This window comes from Chinchilla lanigera, unplaced genomic scaffold (genome assembly GCF_000276665.1).
Source record: "Chinchilla lanigera isolate Chin_1 unplaced genomic scaffold, ChiLan1.0 scaffold00025, whole genome shotgun sequence".
Taxonomy (NCBI): Eukaryota; Metazoa; Chordata; class Mammalia; order Rodentia; family Chinchillidae; genus Chinchilla; species Chinchilla lanigera.
Window position 1 is genome coordinate 26967171 of NW_004955426.1, and position 5374 is coordinate 26972544.

Genomic DNA, 5374 nt, shown 5'->3' on the forward strand with positions numbered 1-5374 from the left:
TGCTCTATAAAAGTCCCTAAAAAAGACAAGAGTCTTGGGTAACCCACTTGGGCCCCTTTTCTGTCCCTCTCTTGGACAGAAGCTTTCTTTCCTTCAATAAATATATTCTGCTTTAAAAAAAAAAAAAAAGAAAGCAGAATTTTCAAGCAAACACTGAAAGTTTAACTAAATTACATTAAATCAAATAAATGCTTTTGGCTGCTTGTGCAAGGCCACCTACTAAATTTTAGCTCTGCTGAGATTAAAAAGTAAGAATTATTTAAAATTCTATATCCTTTGTCCTCTGTCTTAGTTACTTTTCTCTTGTTGCTGGGACAAAATGCCTGATGCCCAAAATTAAGGAAGGAAAGGTTTATTTCATTTATAGTTTGTGGAGGTTTTAGTCCATACTTGGCAGGTTACAAGGCAGAGTGGCACATGGCAGAGGGCTACAGCTCATGGCAGCAGAACACAGCAAAAGCAACAAGCACTAAAAGGGAGGAACGGCCCCAAGCAGCCTCTTCCTCTCCCTTACATATGCAAACTATCCACCCCAAGGCGGGTGTAGCTCTCACATCCATAATCAATCAAACTCTGAAAGCCTGCCCCATGACCACATGAGGCTTTGGGGGGGACACACAGACACAAACCATAACAATTCTATATCCTTTGTCCTCAAAATCTAAGAAATAGACAAGTAAGCAGACTAAAGTGTGATTATGTCTAGAAGAGCTATGAACACAAGATGCTGTTAGAACACTGGAAATGAAGAGTACTCTACCCAGTTGGACACAGAGTAGGTTTCATGAAGTTATCATACATTCAAGCAAGCTGAAAAGGTACTTCATATTGGGTTTACCTTCTACTTACAGACACCTGGAAAACCTAACCACTGCACTGTTTAGACAGTTGTGATTGTTTTAATATTTTTGAGTAATTATAATCTCCTAATAGGTTACTCTAGTGATCACAACACAATTGAATGTTAAGATTTTTTTTTTTTTTTTTTTACCTTTTTGAGTCAGGGTCTCGCTGTGTAGTTCAGGCTGGCCTTCAGCTCACTTTGTAGCCCAGGCTGGTCTCGAACTCACAATGATCCTCCTGCCTCAGCCTCCCGAGTGCTGGGATTATAGGCTTGCATTACCACACCTAGCTGAACTTTGAGATCACTGAGAGCAACTAATTGTCAAGTTTAGCTTTGTTTAGGGACACAATTTCTGTCCCTAAAGTCATTAAATCTTCATACTGTAAGCTCATTTTGTGTCCTAAACATTTGTTGCAGAGTATTTGCACATGTGTTTAGTCCATGTTTTTAATAAGCATTCTATGAGCAGTAGATGATTTCTGTAGAGAATAAGGCCCAGAATGTATATGAGTTCATGATAAAAGAAAGAAGCCCTTATAAATCATGAGTCTTTAAATCAATTTATTAGCTAAGTCAGATGATAATATGACATAGATCCATTTATTAACATTTGTAAAACAAGGATGTCTCAAAATGTTAGAATGTGAGAATGTTATTAATACATAAAGTACTAGCCTCTTCAGTTTAAGTGGCATATTACATAATATACAAAGGGACATGAAAGTATTACCAATACTTTTTTTTTTTTAACTTAAATGACCATTTCCTCCCCTTGCATGTACAAAAAGTAACCCTAAATGCCAGCCTATGATTAGTATCAAATATAATATTGTTTGAGCAGGTCTATTGAAAGATTAGTAAGCTACTGAATATGCAAAGGATGTTTAGGAAAACAAGATGTTTTTTAAATAAATGAGAACAATGACCAGAGGAAGACATAAGAACAGGAGGTTGGATTAGATAACACTTAATTGCATCTCTTGAGATTCAAATGACTTTGAAATGAACTTTGAAGGGTGCTTTTCTTCAAGCTCACAAGTTTACAGATCTGAGAAATGTTTGACATATCAAACATAAGTGCAATAAGGGAGGTTATTATAGATAGTGCCAAATTTCATTTACCTCTGAGCACTTTCAGAAAATAAACATCAAAAGAATTTTTGCTTGAAAAAGATGTTAAAGTTTAAAAACATAAAATAAAATAAAAACTTACCCAAACCAAATGTTTTAACTGCAGCTATTCATGAGATGTCAGCATCAACATGGAAGAAGCATGTAGGGGGATGAAAGGGTCTCAAAACAGCATTAACTCCTTAAATGAGGGAAACACCCATGTAAGATAAGTTCAGGGAGTTTGGCCTCAGAAGAGTGACACAGAATCTACATCTGGTCAAACATCTGGACAGGCATTGTTGACAGCAGTTGTTTCTATCTGTTCAACAGGGCCAGTGAGAAGGGCTCCAGAAGGGTCTGCTGGACAGGCACTAAGGATACCATAGATGTCTGAATCACAGTAGTAGAGATTCACTGACCACTTTGACACAAATGATTCTTAATAAATATTTGGTAAAAGAATAGGTAAATAAATTATGTGTTTTCCTGTGAGCTTTAAAAACTGAGAAGTCAGGATTGTTGAACTATGAAAGCCCTTGTAACCCAAAGAACAAGATAATTTACGAACATAAATCATATGCTATTCTCTAACTTGAAATTACTTTATCCTGGATGTTGTCCATAGTCAGAGGTGTTGTTATGGTTAATACATTGTGTCAACCTGAGGAGTCTAGAAGCTTGGCTAAGTGACTCAGCAGTTCTACATCTGAGCCTATGCAAGAGAAGGGCACAAAGAGGGAGTGGGCATGGGTGGGTAGCCAGCACACAATATAAGGAAGGAAGAGAGGCTTGCCCCCAACTTTTGCTCTTGTTACTTTGATGTCTTCCACCACTATGAACTGTTGCCCTCTGCCATGTGCTACCCTGCCTTGGAGCCAGCCAAGTATGGACTGAAACCTTCACAAACTATGAGCTAAATAAACTTTTCCTTCCTTATTTTTGGGCATTAGGAATTTTGTCTCAGAAATGAGAGAAAAGCAGCCAAGACAGGTGCCATGTTGCCAACAAGTTCAAGTGAATGTTCACCCCCTCCAATATATAATGGACGGTTTCTCTTATTGCTTTTCACAACTGATACTGCCCTATACCAGCTGCAAGTATTTATTCCTATTTTCCTTAAAACTTAGCATTCATGCTAACATGTTATCCAATTTTCAAAGAGGCCAAGTTTTAAATAGCTGACACAGTGTTTCCAGAATCACTAGTCTTATCTTAATTAAATGGATATTTCCAATTTAAATTTCTAGTAAATCTGCTGCTTCATTTTAAAGATACATTACCACCAAAATCTTTTATGACTTGTGTTGATAGTATCTCAAATCTTAAGTGTGTTTTGGTAGAACCTGTATGAAAATCTTAATAGTTTGCTGATTGAATAACCAATTAAATGTAATTATTTTCCACAAGGTAGCTTTACATAATCCTCATTAAAAATAATTCACCTTTTAAAAAAATATGATCTTAATTTGTTTCCAGACCTGCTGGAAATCTGAGGTCAAGGTGTTGTCAGGGTTAATTTCTTCTGAGCTTTCTCTCTGTGACTTACAGGTGAACTGTTCTCTTTGAAAAATGACTCCATAAAAACTACTAAAGTAAGTTTTGACCTTTTAGCTTCATCCTGAAAAAATATTTTTGCAAGATTATCTAATCATGCCTGTGCATTAGTACCCTTGACACAAGCATGAAACCAGAATGACAACAAACAGAAAATAAACACATGAAAAAAGACCAGAAAGATATAACAACTGAGTGGTTTTCCTTCAGTATAAGGATAGGTTTAGTTCTTTGTGTTTTTTTGTTTGTTCTAGAAAATCTAGAATAATAACTGCTGGTGTGTGTGTGTTTATTACTCTGTGCCAGTTACTACTTTAAATCTTTTAGGTAACAATACACACAATCTTCACAACAGCCATTGCTCTTGTTTTGTTGATGAGAAGACCAGCACAGAAACTGAGTAACCTGCCCCAGATTCAAACCTAGAAAGCACAGGAGCTGCCGTTTTTTTTTTTTTTTTAATTGAAAATCAGCAGGTGTTTATTTTATTTTAAAAAATAAAAAGGAAAATGTGTTAACAGACAGACATCCATTTACAAAAGAGCATAAGAACAATACAAACAAGACAGAGTTACAGACAAAGTGGTAGGAAATTAACCAAGGTTGTTGTATTACTTACTGATATCTTCAAAGTGGTTTCTCAGGAAAACAAATAGAGACATACAACATTGATCAAACAAGTAATCATTAACTGTTCCTTTCTGTAGAGCAATAGAAGACGGTAGTACAACTATTTTAGCTATCCTGTGTATACATACTTACATAATTTCCCCTTCTTTCCTTTCTCTTTTCCCACACCCCAGTTGCCCTTTACATTTGAACATTTTTCTTTCATTTTACAATGTCTATCATACCTCCTAATTGTATTCGCTCTTTCAGGAGCTACATTTCAAACTCAAAACTTCTAGTATTCAAGAGTTTAACTGCTGCAGTGAACAAAGATTTGTTTTTCCTCATAAGGGGTGTGTGTGTGTGTGTGTGTGTGTGTGTGTGTGTGTGTTTGTGTATTTTAAGGCTAGGCACACGCATGCTGAGGCTTCATATAGTAGAACACATGCTGAACACCTAAAATTAAATTTCATTCTTTAGATTGCCAGAGAATGGCCCTTATACCTATTTTCCCAACAACCTCATGTGTTGCAGAGACACTACGTGAGGAGAAGGTTCTGCAAAGCTTTTTAGAGTACTTGGCTGGCAACAGACTCAAGGCACAAATGATTTCAGATTCCTACTTGGAGCCTAAACTTCTGATCGATTCCAGAAGATCATAACATACAATTATAAAAATGTAGATTTGAAACTTTTTAGTCAAGCTGCATGTAGTAAATAATTGTGAAACCTCTCTCCTCTACAGTCCAGCTTCTATTTAAGCATTACCAGATCAGAAAACTCACCACTCAGAGGCATGCTGCATTCTTTTGACAGGTCTCTCATTTTAAAAGGAATGTGTGCTTACAAGATCTGACCTCTCACAGTGCCAGCTCCATACTCAGTAATGACAGAAAAGTGTGTAATCTAAAACTGATGTGGTAATCTGCTTTGCACAGCTCCCTTCTTATTCATTCTAGCTTTTTGTTTGTGCTACCACTCCAGTTATCTCATGAAATAACAAAGGTCAAGCTAATACTTGAAAGTAATAAGCTCCAGTGGAAAACATGTCCCTGTGTTTCTTTGGTGTTCCCATAGTCTTCAGTCATCATGTGCTCCTAACGTGTCAATAATAATCAAAAGGTGCTGGAAGGTACAAACACTGTTATAAAAGAACCAGGCCTTCAGTAGGTCATATTCCAGGAATCCAGTGTGTCAGCCCTCTGACCTCAAACCACCCAGTGCTGGCTTCCAGTGCCTATATCTCTAAGACTG

The 5374-nt window shown here is 36.8% G+C and overlaps 1 long non-coding RNA gene across 1 annotated transcript; it reads right to left on the reverse strand.

The window, feature by feature from the left end:
- Positions 1 to 1069: 1069 nt before the first annotated feature.
- Positions 1070 to 5009, reverse strand: LOC106148680. The gene is made up of 3 exons (XR_001234324.1): positions 4906 to 5009; positions 2058 to 2156; positions 1070 to 1100 (listed from the first exon to the last, which is right to left on the reverse strand). It is a non-coding gene; the product is annotated as an uncharacterized LOC106148680 (long non-coding RNA).
- Positions 5010 to 5374: the final 365 nt, after the last annotated feature.